Source organism: Tachypleus tridentatus, chromosome 12, assembly GCF_004210375.1.
Source record: "Tachypleus tridentatus isolate NWPU-2018 chromosome 12, ASM421037v1, whole genome shotgun sequence".
Classification (NCBI taxonomy): Eukaryota; Metazoa; Arthropoda; class Merostomata; order Xiphosura; family Limulidae; genus Tachypleus; species Tachypleus tridentatus.
In genome coordinates, this window is record NC_134836.1 from 70,772,515 (window position 1) to 70,789,212 (window position 16,698).

At 34.3% G+C, this 16,698-nt stretch overlaps 1 long non-coding RNA gene across 1 annotated transcript; it reads left to right on the top strand.

Annotated features, from left to right (window-relative positions):
• Window positions 1-1,447: 1,447 nt before the first annotated feature.
• On the top strand, window positions 1,448-8,215 carry LOC143233545 (uncharacterized). Its single transcript, XR_013018206.1, has 2 exons — window positions 1,448-2,558; window positions 6,570-8,215. It is a non-coding gene; the product is annotated as an uncharacterized LOC143233545 (long non-coding RNA).
• Window positions 8,216-16,698: the final 8,483 nt, after the last annotated feature.

Genomic DNA, 16,698 nt, shown 5'->3' on the forward strand with positions numbered 1-16,698 from the left:
CAAGTGTGTTAAGGCGTTCGACTCGTAATCCGAGGGTCGCGGGTTTGAATCCCGGTCGTACCAAACATGCTCGCCCTCCCAGCCGTGGGGGCGTTTATAATGTCAATCCCACTATTCGTTGGTAAAAGAGTAGCCCAAGAGTTGGCGGTGGGTGGTGATGACTAGCTGCCTTTTCTCTAGTCTTACACTGCTAAATTAGGGACGGCTAGCACAGATAGCCCTCGAGTAGCTTTGCGCGAAATTCAAAAACAAAAACAAAACAAGCATATCTTAAGCCTTACACTTAAATGGTTCGAAAGTCTGCGTGCTTATTAGTGTAAAAAAAAGAAAAATGTATTAATTATGTGTCAATAATTAAAATATATACAAATCGATCGATATGAATTCGGCTTGTAATTCCTCCAATTTTAAATGCTTCTGTTTTAAGGGTGAATATATAAAAAATATGTCTTAGAACATTGTAATTATAGAATCAAAAACTGCAGGTTTGATGAATAGTACACAAAGACCAAATCCTTTACTAAATTTTTGTTGTTGTTGTAAAGATAATGAAATGCGTAGAATACGAGCAATGAAATAGCAGCTGCCTCATTCGAATATTAACACATAGAAGTGAAAACAATAGTGTTGATGAGGTAATCAAATACAATATTAATTATTCAGTTCAGCTGAACAAAATCTAACAAGTGACTGAAGTAATGTTGTTTAATGTTTACATGACCGTAAACGACTGTTATGTTTAAAAAATCGTAAGTCAACGAAAAACGATTCATAAGTATTATGGGAATTATTTTATTTAAAAATTAAAGCACTACATGTATTATTAACTACATAATACAATGTTTATTTTATTGAGAAATTATACACGTATGTTAAAGATTTCTTTGCTTTTTCACTAGATGTGAAATTGAAATGAGAACCTGTGACATGAAGCCTAATTCGTTCTTTGATAATGTATAATATCTATTGCGAAATCATAGTAGGACATAAGACATTACGTTATCAGCCTGTTCTTTGCATTTATGACTTCATAGTAGCGTATTAAAACTAAAGTGCTTTCAAGTCATTATGACCGTATTACTAATAGTAGCAGGCCCGGCATAGCCAGGTGGATTAAGGCGTGCGACTCGTAATCTGAGAGTCGCGGGTTCGCACCACACATGCTTGCCCTTTCAGCCATGGGGGCGTTATAACGTTACGGTTAAACCCAGTATTTAAAAAAGATGAAAGAGTAGCCCAAGGGTTGGCGGTGGGTGGTGATGACTAGCTGCCTTCCCTCTAGTCTTACACTACTAAATTAGGGACGGCTAGCGCTGATAGCTCTAGAGTACTTTGCGCGAAATTAAAAAACAAACAAACGTTTGTTTGTTTTGGAATTTCGCACAAAGCTACTCGAGGGCTATCTGTGCTAGCCGTCCCTAATTTAGTAGTGTAAGACTAGAGGGAAGGCAGCTAGTCATCACCACCCACCGCCAACTCTTGGGCTACTCTTTTACCAACGAAAAGTGGGATTGACTGTCACATTATAACGCCCCCACGGCTGGGAGGGCGAGCATGTTTAGCGCGACGTGGGCGCAAACCCGCGACCCTCAGATTACGAGTCGCGCGCCTTACGCGCTTGGCCATGCCGGGCCAACAAACAAACGATATTTCTGAGTAAAAAAAATTAGGATTGTATAAGTAAGCAAAAAAGGAGAAACAATTTTGTTACGGTTGGCGAACTTTCTTCACAGCGACTGAAAAGTTTGTAATTATCTGCTTTAATTGTATTTTACTGGTATAAATTTTATTTGCTTACCAGATTCTAATAATGTCAATGGTTATAACTAAATCGGAAATACTTTATACCAAATTTACTAGATATAATTTGAAGTTCCAAGGTGTCGCACAATGCGAATCACAACCTTAAACTTAAAATTTTTGTTTTCTTGTTGCAGTAGGTCATGTCCGATTTTACAACTATTTTCGACAATTGTTTAGGTCAATGGATTAAACACGATAAATTAACGTCGTTACACTGTTAGCGCTAATTCTTTCACGTGGTAAGGATTATCTACGCTATAAAAATTGGATTAAGGATCTATTATCGTCTAATTATTTGAGATTGTAGTCGTAATATTGGCAATGAACTGGCTATAGGAGTTAGCCCTAACAAACGTATACTTGTTTGTACATTAAAAAACAGGTTATCTGTTACTCTGGGATATCATCCTTTATTTTGCTCTTATATTCTTACCCTGTTGGGGAGCTGAAACATTGATCAGTCTAGAGCGGCAGGTGTGAGAAATTGGAAAATCTATCGTATTTTGTTAAATGTCTTTTATGTCGTGGTCAGACAAACTAGTAAACACCCTATGTTATATTTAAGTTTCCAGAATGAGTACATAATGTGGCGCTCAAACTTTTGTGTAAGTTATAAACCCGACAGACTTTACAATGAAATCAGTGTGTAATTTTTCAAGATTAACAGTCAAGAACTGCTTACCATTTCAAGCTGAATCCTGCCCATAGCAGTTTATGAACTTCAATCTCTGGAGTAACTTGATGGTAATAAAAAGGTATGTTTTAAACTGTTGGGTTGTGGGAGGTGTAATAAGTTGGGTCTAAATTAAAGAGTTGAATACCAATGATGACTTAAGATTTGTTAAGAAATAACTGAGTTTTTATTTGCTAACCTGGTTATAGCATGAAGAAAAGAACTTGTAAACAGACATACATTTTAGAAGAAAATGCATTTTGTGTTTATATGGATGAAATTTTGATCATGATTCCTTATATCAGACAAACAAATATTATTAAAGCTTAATGAAGTAAAATAATGATAGTTTTAGAAATGAATATTGTGGTTTGTCTAAGCCAGGAGTATTTCTAGGGACACAGGAAAGTTTCAGTGGAACCATGGCAAATGCACAATTATTTAACAAAAGAAAATCTCATATGAGATATTATTTTAATGGTTATATTCAGGAAACATGATTAGGTCTCAATATTTCAAGCTTATTTTTTAAAAATTGATGTTTATTTTTAGTTGTTTTTGTAATTTTATTCAGATATCTTAAAATTGGAATTTTTCATTTTTGTTTTTAATTTTATGTAGGTGCCTAAAAATTGGAGTATTTCAGAGTTTTAATACCATATATCTTTTTTTACAATAATTTCTCTGGGTAATATCATGTACAAAACAGTTGTATTGATATATTATAACTTTGAAAGAGCAGCTAATGTTTTATGTGAAATTGTAAAAGAAACATCACTGATGGATAACTATACTTTTTTTTTTTCTCTTTTATTTTTAACCCTAAAACCATAGCCATCATCAATTGATACTGCTACCTACAACATTCCTACTGTTTAAGGGTTAATGTTTATTGGAAGATACCAGTTTCATTAATTTTTATATCAGTTATAAAATGAATAGTGTGTTTGATTTTTAACCCTTCATTAAAATGTTTTTGTAATATTTGGAGAATGATTACTTTCATAAGACAAACATTCAAGTTTCTATCTCTCTCAGCATTTTGCAACTGAGTCACCAGTTAGGAATTCAAGAAAAACTCTTGAAATATATAATAGGGCAGCATGTATAAAACCTTATCATTTGTTGTTCTGCATGATGAAATATCAGATGTTGGAAAAGTGGCACTGATGTTCATTTCTGAAAACAGTCACTGTCTTACATATTTATCTAAGTCATCACTTCACAAAAGTGTATACATCCTCTCATAACTGTGAAACTTGTGGGCCACTTGTCATCAAACATTCATGCGCTGTAGAGGAGTGGATTTTTATATGGATATTTCTCTCTGTACTGGTCCTTAGAGCTTCCATTTCTTTCTCTCTTGTCAAATGTGTTTGCTTGGTATTGGTGTATATCAGACAGTATTTTTAAAACAGTTTTGCTCAATATTGGGTTTTATAAGTGTTTTCCTTTTTTCACCAGGTGGACAAACCTCCCACTCCTCTGCCGTGTGATCATTAATTATCCATAATGTTTCTTTCTTTAATTGTACTCTTAATTAATTTACTGTTTTGTAAACAGTTTGAAACTGGAGGTCACACTTTCACCTTCAGTATTAGACTTTGTCAATTTTGAATTATTTTGAAAATTTTTGTAGGCTTAAACATGCTTATTTGTTGAGTTACATTGCACTGGTTTGGTGCAACTGTATTACATTAAGATTGTGCAGTTTGCATTTTACTTTGAAATCACAAATTGCTTCAAAACAACCCTACAGAAGACCTCTTAGATTACTCATGATAATAAATAAACATAAGTTATCATTGCACTACTTTTTGCTAACATTACCAGTCAACAATAAAATCAGTGTTTCAGAGATCAGTATGAGTGAGAGGTCTGTACATGTATTGTTTACTGGCTGTTGCTAAAGTGACAACTAATATTTTGCTACTTGTATACTAAATTTCAAAATCTGAAGAAACATTGAACAAGGCTAGACTGCACATGAAATTACTTCCTCAGAGAAAAATATTATTAGTAGACACAGGACAACTACAATATAAGTTCTCAGCTGGAATTTTTATATAAACGTTTACTACAGTATTATGAGTTCATCATTCTCAATCTGTAACTTGTCCTGTGTTTGTCACAAAATTTTGTAATTAATTGTGTATCCCATAATTTTCATCATTCCCTGCACTTGATGAAAGTGTGTATTTTAACTGTGTTAGATATCTGATGGCCAGGTATTCATATATCTGGGTAAAATACGTTTCATTTCTAGGCTGCTTATACATTGTATGTTATATGCTCAGTAATTTATTGAAAAATGAAGGATTTTATCACAAACACTGATAATGCATCACTTGGTATATAGTGTGCAGTTATGGTTTCCTAATTTACAAAAGTATTTATTTAGTGGAAAGAATTCTGAGGAGGAATAGATGGAAAATAATAGTTATTTTTCATAAAAAAAACATTAAGAGGTTATCTAAGTTTACAATACTATCCAGACAAGATACCCTTGATTCATTTCTGTTGAATTCTGGAGATAATAAATGTGAGAAAAAACAAAATTAAGGTTTGGAAATAACTGATGAGACTCTAATCTAGACAGTTTCATTTTTCAAGAGAATGATTATGCTGTGTTGTTTTTGTTCAATTATAAACATATGTATAACTGAAATATATGTGTATTTACATTGTAGAGTATTTATGGTAGTTTAATTCTATGTCAGTGATAAATGTTAAGAGTAACCACTTTCCTATAACTGGTTGCAGACAGGGAAAGGCAGTTGGAGTTGAGAAATTGACTCCAAACCCTTAACTGATTCTTCTTAAGTGCTTTGAGAGTTTATTATATGGAATGTTCCTATTGTGTTTGGGTGCCACAACCACAAACATTATCCACAATGACTTAAGAATAAAGTGAAATGATAATAGAGAAATAATTTTGTGTTTTAGTTATGTTAAATTTCATTTTATCTAGAATTAATGTAAATGTACTTGTGTTTATTACATTAATGTATTTAGTGTTCACTCTACACATGTGTCTTGGCAGAGAATTTCCAAAATAACTAAACTGAAAACAAATCTCTTGACCACTATGAACCAAAAGGAAGAAAATATAATGGTTTTAAAGATATTAAATGGAGATACTTAATAAAGACCCATGTGTGTGTTGGATGGCTTAGGTCTCTATAGGAACTTTATTTTAACAACACTTGTAAAAAATACTGAAAGAATCATACTTGTATTTTAGTATTGTGTGTCAATTTATTTGGCTTTATTAGTTTCTCTTCACTGTAGATAAACCTATGGATTATTCTCACACGGTGCTTAAATAGGTGGAAAAATCAAAATAATATTAATACAAAAAAATAGGAATAATCAGACTAGTTTTAATTTAATGGTTATTGTCATGAGTTGTGTCACTACTATATGAAGTTTAACAAACTTTAATTAATTAAATAATAAGAAATCATAAATAAAATGATAAAAACCCTATAATCCAAGCACATTTGAAACATGGACTTTTCCTTAGCTTTTGGGTTATATGATTTTATCATTGTATATTTAGCCTTCTTGAACCTATGCGGTGATCTGACATAATTCCATAACTTGGTTTCTTGAAATGATTTGAAACACTGATTTTGATAAGTTACCTATTTTTTACTATAACCAGTTATTGATTTCAATTAATTATTTTACATGATATAAACTGGTGAAATCTATGTTCTTTGGTGATAGTTATGGAGTTGATCTAGCTGGTTTCCCCTGTTCTAATATACAGGGTGGCCATAAGTCCCTACCCATCCATATATCTTATGTATCCAGTGTATCTGTGTGCTGTCCCTCATTCTCGCTGCATAATATTATGCGACACCATGTTCTGTGAGACATCTTCCTCAACATAGCAGGGATTATTGTTCCAAATGCCACAGTAACAGCTGCCTTCAACTCATCATTAGTATAACATAATAACATATGGATGGGTAGGGACTTATGGGCCACCCTGTAAGTACATAAATGAGTGAATGAAACAGTTTTTTTGTATTTCAAATTAATTCATTCAAATTTATGAAATTAAATTTTTTCTTCATTATTTCAGGTAAATTCATCATGACAAGTACAGAAACTTCCATAGTTCCAGGTCCTAATGCTTTAACTGAAAAATCAGTTGAGAATTTATTTCCAGTTAAGAGGAAAAGAGAGAAGAAATTTTCTTGTGATGTTTGCAGGAAACTATTTTATGATCAGAGTAAACTGACAATCCACTCGCGTATACATGATGCTAACCGTCCGCTTTACAACTGTAGCATTTGTGGGAAAGATTTAAAAAACTGTCTTTGGTATGAAGATCCACGAAGAGTCTCACTTTACCACAGTAAAACCTTTCATGTGTGACATTTGTGGATTACGTTTATCCACTCAAAAAACTTTCAAACATCACAAGTTAATAATGCACTCCAATGAAATGCTTAAAAGGTCTTTTATGTGCGAAGTTTGTGGAAAAATGTTTACAACAAAGAGCAACTTAAAGAAACATCAAGTGACGCATCAAGAAAAGAAACATCAGTGTGAACACTGTGGTAAATGTTTCACAAAGAATTATGCACTTGAAACACACTTGAAAACTGTGCACTCAGAAGAAAGGCCATATCCATGTGACATGTGTGAAAAAAAATTCAAGAGAATGTTAAATTTAAGAATTCATTTAAGGGTTCACACAGGTGAAAGGCCTTATGGGTGTGAAATGTGTGAAAAACAATTCAGAACTGCCTTTGCATACAAAAAACATAGACGAGGAATTCACAAAATAAAGTGAAATATGTTACAAATATTATAAGGTTAGATTTTAAACAAACCATAATTGTGTTTGATAAAAATTGAACTGGGATTAGAATTTTTATCTTGACTTCTGTAATTTGTGGTAACATAATGAATGTTCTGTGTATTATAGTTTTACAACAGTGTGATAAGTGTATATGTTATACTCTTGACTTGTAATAAAATGGAAAATTTACATCTGTTTGAAATACCTAAATTTATTACTAAAACTGACTTGTACTTTAGTTGTTTTTTATTACAGGTATGTGAGATATGCTTAAACAAATTCATTAGTAAGATGTTTTATATTAAATATGGGTTGTTTACCAATATTAATTGTTAAGTAATGGCTTTCATATTGTTATTTTGTGTTCATAAAATACTAAAACTAGGGTTAAAACAACTGTTTGTGTTGTTACATTCAAATTTAGTATATTTCAGTTATAGTTTATACTCTAGAATAGATACAATTAATGAAAATAACCATTCCTGTATGATGTAAAAATTACTTGTAACATAATTTTTTAGGGACAACAGTGTCCCTGTTGGTCATTTCGGCTGCCCCATTATAGAAACTAAATTAAAACTCATAAATAAATAAATTAAAAAAAACGTATTAAAGCCAGACTTATTGATGTAGTTATCAAACTTTCTGTTAAAACTCGCTCAAATTTACTGCTTCTAGAACATTGGAAGGGAACCCATTCCAGAGGTGCACCACCCTGTTAGAAAAGTATGACTCCTACTTAAAATGTCAAGTTCATTACATTAACAAGTTTTGTGTTTATACTTTTGTATAACATAATTAAACACAGTGAAGTATTTGTTCTGCTTTACTTTAAAAACGTTTTAGGTATATTGTTGCTGCTGCTAATATATATAAAAAAAAAGTTTCTTCTGTGTAACCAAATAAAACTTTAGCAACCAACTAAGTATTCACAGTATAACTGTTTTTCAATGGGCTTTCTAAATATACCAACACTACTCTTTATGGAGATAAACCATTCTGAAGTTGTTACACGTGTATAAAAATTTATAAATTTAACCTTTTCAAATTTTTTCATGGGCGATGTCAGAGCTGTTGCAAGAGTTTCACTCCAAACAAGAGAGGGGGATATTTATAGTTTTGATATTAGGAGATATTTATAGTTTTGATATTAGTTGACAATAAATTCTTTGGATTTAGAAGCTGTATGAAAACTGCGGTTTAACCCGAAATCTTTTCATATATTTCAACTAGAAATCATATTTTAGTCTTTACCGGTTGGCTCTGTTGTTCGAGTAATATTAACGTTTTTATGATTACTGGTATTAGATATTCACAGACACTGGGGAGTGTATTTCACTCACTACTGGGGATATTTTGAGGCATTTTAAGCTTCTGAAGCTACTGTTAGCACATTATTTTAACATACAAATATGTTAAAATTTGAAATTAAACTCCATGACCTAAGACTAATAATGACCATTTTTGCCTGATTGACGTGGTAGGTAAGTGCCCGACTTCTCTTACAAGTTAGTCTAGGACAGGGGTGTGCAACAGGCGGCCCGCGGGCCACAACCCGGCCCGCCAAGCCATTTAGTGTGGCCCTAGTTGTTGTAATCTAACCATGTGGCCTGATCTGTAATCCAACGCAAATGGAATATTTTTAAAAGCATCGATCCTACGGGATTCCCAGGCTTCGACTGGACAAACTTCTAAAATTATTTTGCTAGAGAGGAGCAGGCCGAATTCGATTGGTCGGCCTCCTTAGGGCATGAATAGGTGACGTGCACTAGCACTATTGTCTACGACTTAACGTCATGTCCTGAACCTCGCCTTCGCCCGCTGGCGACAATTTTCCCTAACCTCTGCTGTCCGTCATTCATTGTTGGTGAAAATTTTATTACCTTTTACAGTTACTACAAGAGATTGAAGGTAAATCGATTATTATTTAGCATATTGTTGTGACTTTACTGAATTTATTAAAATTTTTGCTTTCAGATGCATCTGATTCTATGTACAGTGTGACCTCGTTATTCGCGGGGTTACGTTCTTTACCCTCCGCGAATAGCGAAAACCGCGAATATTGGACGCAGTTTTAAAACGTATATGTATGCGATTATATACTATATGAAATGCTTCCCAAACACTAATGATACTTATACTCATTGATGCAGTAATAATGTAGCAATATTGCATACTGTTATGTATTTCACTAAATTGTACCGTGCGTTACCGGGCTGTGCTTTGCCGTTTGCGTTGTTGGGAAGCTGAGGCAGTCAGCCAATAGCAGTCAATCTTGTTTGGTGAAGACGACAATTGATAAAACGGCTTGATTGAGTAAATACAACAGAAATCTCCTCGAAAAGCCCTTTCAGTCTCTGTGACATACAAAACGCAGTTCGCGCATAACCCGCGAATGGCGAACCGCGAATAGGCGAGGTCACACTGTATTTTGCTATTCTCAATTAATTTAAGTACCGGAAGGCTATGATCGGGATGCCAATTTAGAAACATGTGTTTCTGTCCATAAGAGGTTCCATGTGTAAATAAATTCTATGTTTTTTCTACTTTGCTATTTTCGTGAGAATAATTTTTTGTTTTGATTTCAGGGCTAGTAAAATGTCAGCAGTTAAGAAACGAAAAATTGATGATGAGGGAAGGTTATTCAACAGTGAATGGTGCACAAAATATCTTGTTGTCCCACATAATCAAGGTGTTGTCTGCCTCGTCTGTCAAACTACAATTGCAGTCATGAAAGAGTACAATATTAAGCGTCATTACGCAACTAAGCACTCCTCCCAGTTTGATGAAATTGTTGGTCAGGCACGAAAGGACAAAATTGAACATTTAAAACATCCATTGAAAAGCAACAAGGTGTTTTTACCACTTTCAAGAAAAATTCAGAACTGGTGACAAAACTGAGTTTTAAGCTTTGTGAATGTATGGCAGAAAAGGGAAAGCCTTTCAGTGATGGAGAATTTATTAAAATTGTTTAACAATATTCACAGAATATGCATGTCCAGAGAAAAAATATTTGGTGGAGCAAACTAGCCTTTCCCTTTACTGTCTCACGCAGGACAAAAGATCTTTCAGAGGACATCAAAGAAACTTTGAAAGAGAGATTGAATTCGTGTGAAGCTTTCAGTCTGGCTTTGGATGAAAGCACTGATATCAATGACACATCCCAACTTGTCATTTTCATCAGAGCTGTTACTGCAGGCTTTGATGTTTTCGAAGAGTTTTAGATATGGCAAGCCTTTCCTCCACAACCACAGGACAGGATATTTGTGAACAAGTGCTTAAGGTTGTAGAAAAGTTTGAACTGAATCCTTATAAATTATGTGGTGTTACAACAGATGGTGCTCCTTCCATGACAGGTAGGACAAATGGATTCACCAAGAAATTTCTAACTGCAATTGGAGCACAAGACGTAGTTGTAAGCCATTGCATTATTCACCAAGAGAGCTTGTGCACCAAAGTTCTGGATTTTGCAGAAGTCATGAAAAATGTCGTCCAATGCGTAAATTATATTCGAACACGAGGATTAAATCATCGACAATTTAAAACTTTTTTAGATGAGCTGGACAGTGAGTATTCAGATGTTTTGTACTTCTCTGCTGTACGTTGGCTTAGTAGAGCTGCTACTTTGAAGAGATTCTGGAATCTGCGAGAGGAGATTAAGTTCTTCATGGAGAGCAAACGTCAGAATGTGGACTTCTTGAGCAATGAAAACTGGCTGAATGACTTAGCATTCCTCACAGACATTACACAGCATCTGTCTGATTTAAACTTAAAACTACAAGGGAAAAGTCAACTTGTGAATAAGTTGTTTGAGCATATTTGTGCTTTTGAGAAGAAATTGGAACTTTTCCAGGTTCAGTTGAGAAGAGCCATATTGACCCATTTTACATGTCTTGCAACCAGGAAACTGAAATTTCCTAATCTGGATTGCACCAAATATGGAACCAGTGTACAAAAGCTGCGTGATGAGTTTGCAAACAGATTTCCAGATTTCAGACAAACTGAAATTAGATTGAAATTGTTCGCTCAACCTTTTGATTTGGCAGTGGAAGACAGTCCTGATGATTGCCAAATGGAACTCATTGAACTGCAGGCTGACATGGACACTAAAAGGAAATTCTCTGAAAACAGTTTGCTAGACTTTTACAAACTCTGTGTACGTGAAAAGTTTCCCAATTTGTCCCGTCATGCACAAAGAATTGCCTCCCTTTTTGGTAGCACCAACTGCTGTGAGCAATTTTTCTCCAAAATGAAGCTCATCAAAACCAAATGTGGAAGTCAGCTGACTGATGAACATTTGACCAGTCAGTTAAGAGTGGCAACCACTTCTGTCAAAGCTGATATTGACAAGCTCTGCAAGGACTCTAAATTTCAAGTGTCGCACTAAAATGATCACTCATGCAAAAATATAAAATATTGCTTGCATTTTGAGAATTTTTTTTAATTTATTGTGCATCTACACGAATAAGCTTGTTTTTTAAGTGACCCCGCTTGATTGATGAAGTTGGTTATATGGCCCACCGACGAAAAATGTTGCACACCCCTGGTCTAGGACATCCGATGTTTTAATAGAATAAATAATATTTTGGTAGGATATCTGATATTTTAATATAATATCTAATATTCTGGGAACATTAACAGGTTCGTCAGCTTCTGCGAGTTTTTAATGATAGAATAATTTATACTCGGGTATTTTTGAATAAAATTCTTAAGACAATCAGTGACTAATTGATTTCATCACACTAACTCAAGAAGTCGTTCATTATTTCGCAGTACGGCTTATGATGGGGAAGGTCACTTAACGAAGGATAGTTCCAGGTGCCTCATCCTCTCTGGACCAAGATCTCCAGGAAAAAAAATGTATTAATATTAATTTGCGAAGTAAGTAACTAGTTAAAAAGAAACAAACAGAATCACAAGTACAACATTATGAACGAGAGTAACGCATCAGGTTATCCAGCGAGTCATGTTAATTAGGCGTTAGATTTTTTATCTGAAATAGTGTTAATTTTGTAACTTAATGAATTCAAACAATTTTAACACCCATATAGCTTTGTTCTGTCGTGGTTTTTGTGCGGAACGCCTGACGTACACGAAAACTGTATTAACAACCTGTGACTGAAAGGCACGTCACTAACTGTTGATTAAACGTGTAAAACGTTCCTTATGTCTGTCGTCGAAGTTACGAACGCTTTCTTCTAACAGTTTGATCGATCACTATATCCGTTGAATAACCTCCTTCTAATCCGGGTTTTGATACCCGTGGTGGGCACAGTACAGATAGCCCCTAGTGTCGCTTTGCGCCTAACAAAAAATGTACAAGCTTTCGTCTAGTTTTCAGTCAGTTTGTTTGGAATCAAGCAAAAGCTACACAATGAGCTATCTGTGCTCTGCCCACCAAGGGTATCGAAACTTGGTTTTTAGCGGTGTGAGTCCACAGACATGCCGCTGTGTCACTGAGGGAGGCTTTCTGTCAGACAAAAATACTATTACACTCGAGATGAGAACAAATGTGCGATCATGCCTATTTCGAATGTCGATCATTGAAATAGTTCTATACTTTATTTAACCACACATAATCTGGATAGACAGAATATTACACTACACTTACATTAATATTAGTGTAATGTTACATTTCATATACAGTACCGTTAGTGTAATATTACATTTCACTTATAGTAATATTAGTGTAATGGTACATTTCATTTGCAGTACCATTAGTGTAATATTACATTCCACTTACAGTAATATTGATTTTGATACAAAATTATAAAACGTATAAACAAAGCGCTTTGGACAGGTAAACCTTTTTTCTACGGGGACAAACTACGAATGTAATATTACGCGTCACTGAAAGTAGTACAACAGCTTTAATATAAAATCTGTATTTTTTTATTATGGTATAAAGTGGTATTAATGTTCTTGGTTTACAAATTTTGTTGACTCGGAGCTGCTGTGATTATCTTCTTCAACGCTCAGGTAAAAATAAAAATATTTCACCTGTGATCGGAACGCTTTTTGCATAATATAAAACTACGGCGTTAACCTAGTTTTAAAACTAAGTTGGTAATATTGAATTTTATGATAGTAATAATACATCATTTAACAAAAATATATCAAATTTGCCTTACTTTAAGTGCCCGTATCTCATAGATAATACAATAAGAAACATAACAAATTCATATTAGGTAATTACACAAACCTCTAATAGATGCCACCACTTACTCAAGAGACCCAAATTAGCAATTTTCAATTTTGCCATAACTTTAAACTTAAGTCCATAATTTTGAATACAATAATAATAATACATTATTTAAAATATATCAAATCTGATTTAATTTAAATGCCGAGATCTTATAAGAGTGAAAAAATGGCATTATAAATTTTTATTAGATAATTATAAATGCCTCTAATAGATGTCGCTACTTAAAAAGGATTGTTTATTTTTTTGAATTTCGCGCAAATCTACTCGAGGGCTATCTGTGCTAACGTAAGACTAGAGGGTAGGCAGCTAGTCATCACCACCCACCGCCAACTCTTGGGCTACTTTTTTACCAACGACTAGTGGGATTGACCGTCACATTATAACGTCCCTACGGGTGAAAGGGCGAGCATGTTTGGCGCGACGGGATGTGAACCCGCGACCTTCAAATTACAAGTCGCACGCCTTAACACGCTTGACTATGCCGGGCCCCAGTTAGAAAGGAAATCTGTTTTGATCCTACAACTTCAACAATGACTTGCACGTTTGTTTCGGTGATAATTATTTTAGAATACGCATTATTTTCATAGCACATATATTTAATTCAGAAAAGCTTATAGCATGATATTTAATACCTCTATCAGGGCCATGTCCTTTTATGTACAATGTTCACCATTCCCTTTGATATTCACGTGTTGTTTGTAGGCCATCTACACCAATGTTGGTTCATTTGGTAGTTTACATTATATACGTGCACATATACAGGGTGACCCATAAGTCTCTACCCATCCATATATCTTATATATCCAGTGTATTTTTGTGCTGTCCCTCATTCTCGCTGCGCTCATGTACCCACGTACTTGTCACAATACGCTCTTCAAGTGTAAATGGGCTTACATCGGCCATATTTCTCTGAAAAAAAAGAAACAAATTTATAATACATACGTAATTGAATATAACATAATAACATATGGATGGGTAGGAAGTTACGGGCCACCCTGCATACTTAACGAATACACTATTTTATAAACCACAAAATGATACGTTATGTAAGTCTAGCAATATGTGACTGATTACTAGTACCTGTTAATAGGTGAGAGGTATTTAGGAACATGTATGATACAGACTTGCAAATCCTGGATTTGATTTACCGCGTCGGACAGGGCACAAATAGCCAACTTGCGTTAATAAAACACAAAGACACTCAAAGCAATAAAACTGTATGCACATTTACAGCAATTATTTTTACCACTTTTGAAATTTTGTTTCTAAACAGTTAACAGATAGAAATTACTGATGCTCTAGGATACAGACGTCGCTAAACATGTGCGCCGTTTTTGCCGTGGGGGCGTTATAAAAAGTAACGATCAATCCCACTATTTCATTGTTGAAGAGTAGCCCAGGAGTTGACGGGAGGTAGTGTTGACAAACTGCCTTTGCTCTAGTCTATCACTTCTCAATTATGGATAGCTAGAATACAGATAGACCTCGTGCAGATTTGTGCGAAATTCAAAACAAATCAAACTTATGCCAGAATGCAATTAATACTAGTTTTGACTTGAATTAGAGTATAAGTAACAAAACTAAAAATTTTAAATTTGTGATTTTTTTCATAGTGACAAATTATTTAATCTTCGCCATCTAGTAATTTCTCCTGAAAGAATCAAATTATCCTAGCTTAATTTAGTCTTTTAACTGTTGCTGTGCAATTAATTATGTTTGTTCGTTTTTTAGTTTGTTGTTAAGCACAAAGCTATATACAATGACCTATCTATACTGTGTCTACCACAGGTATTGAAACCCGGTTTTTAGTCCTATAAACCTCCAGCCTTACTGCTTAGCCATTGCGAGGAGAGAAGAGAAAAATTATGCAGTCTGGTCAGAGTACAGTTTACTGGTTTCTATACTGAACTGGACCGCGCAATCGCTAGCGTCACAGTATTAGCACTTGACATCAAGCGGTAGCCATATTTGTTTTTAAGAATCATAATGTAAGTAAATTAATATGTAGAGTTACACACGGACATTTCTCGACATCAAAATATTTTTGTTTTGTTTACAAGCTTTCTGTCCTTTTACCGAAGCAGTGACACTACAATCCGTATTAGTTTAGTTACGGGGGAAGAGCTTATCAGTACTATATCAAAGGACCTGCTCTTCATTTATTAGTACAATTTCATGTAACATATATTAATATTTTTACAACAGACTTAGCAAATAGAAACGCAATAAGGGACCAACAAGATGGCTGCTTTATAACTTCCGGTGACGTTACATAAAAGGACCAGTATTCATTCGTCCAACTCGATTCTCAGATAATTAGCAAAGGAATTTACGAAAGATTTCTTGTGACGATTTTAAGAGACATGACCTTGGATAGGACTTCTTTTCTTCACCTGTAGTTTCGCTTGCACGAGAAAAATTGCTAACCCTTTTTGTACAAGTGAGGGTAACAATAACATAAAACCATATGGATATATCAAGTGTTTTCAGCAATGAATATATGATAATATCCTTAAAGGACATAAAACAGACTTTTAATTGTAGTTAGACAATGAAGTTTTGGTTTAATTATTACTTTCAATACAGTCACATACTGGATGAAAACAATATAAGATATCATTAGTAGCGATGACATTTGTTTTGATATTATACGATAAAATAAATATTACACGTATCGTAAGTAAATTTCGTTAAACGAGAGCATAAGTGACAGAAATTTTAGTCTAATTTTTTGTGTTATATTGATTAAGCGCAGAACTAAACAACAAACTATACGTGTTAGGCCTACTTGCTACTGAACTTCTGAGCTGTGTTTATTTTCATGTTTTCGCTATTTTCTTCCTAACTTAAACACCTTTTACTGGATACTGATAGTATCGTTGAAGGGACGTAGGAAAAAATCTATAAAGGGGTGCTACTTTTTTTGAGGGGGATGATTAACAAAGCTATAATGGGGCGTCCACAAGCACGCTATCTTAGAAAAAATTTTGTACTTTTCGATAAAGATCGTGTGCATTTTGGTTACTGTGGGTATTTTTACACCTTTACATACGTTACACACACACACACATATGGATGTAATGTATGAGGTACGATTGCACCTTTTCTCCTACGCGCATGCTTTAACTAGTACTTACAAAGAGGGTTAGAAAATGAGGACAAGTAAAGACCCTTTCACCTGGCATCCAACAGACTTGT